Raw genomic sequence first — 515 nt, 5'->3', positions numbered from 1 at the left:
AAAATAAAATAAAATAAAATAAAATAAAATAAAATAAAATAAAATAATTACAATTAGGCTCCATCTGTCGAAAGATCTTTTCAGGGCCTGAAGGCCTGCAAGTGAGCAGCCTCTGAAAACCAACCAGAGCAGTTCATGGTCAATGATCTCTTATCAGGCGAAAGTTACTGACATTGGTCTCTTGTCCAGTCAGAGCTGTAGTTATGACTGGAAGAACAGGGGGTCAATAAGTCGGCATCCGTAAGCTGGATGAGCCGCCAAGTGCATTAACGTTGCTTCAGGCCGGTGCTTGTTTAGCTGCTGGAGAAAAAGGAAAGTTTCATTGCTGTTAGAACATAGCTTATTCTTTAAGTGCGGGGTGTATGAATTAACCCTTGCCTGGCTTGGCCTTGGGCCCTCTTTATAATTTGGTATCTTATTGCCACAGAATCTGTTCTGTCACTTTTTTTGAGACAGGGTCTGGCTCTGTCACCCAGGCTGGAATGCAGGGCACGATCTTGGCTCACTGCAGCCTT

Source organism: Mandrillus leucophaeus, unplaced genomic scaffold, assembly GCF_000951045.1.
Source record: "Mandrillus leucophaeus isolate KB7577 unplaced genomic scaffold, Mleu.le_1.0 Scaffold820, whole genome shotgun sequence".
NCBI classification, from domain to species: Eukaryota; Metazoa; Chordata; class Mammalia; order Primates; family Cercopithecidae; genus Mandrillus; species Mandrillus leucophaeus.
This window is presented reverse-complemented; position numbering follows the sequence as displayed.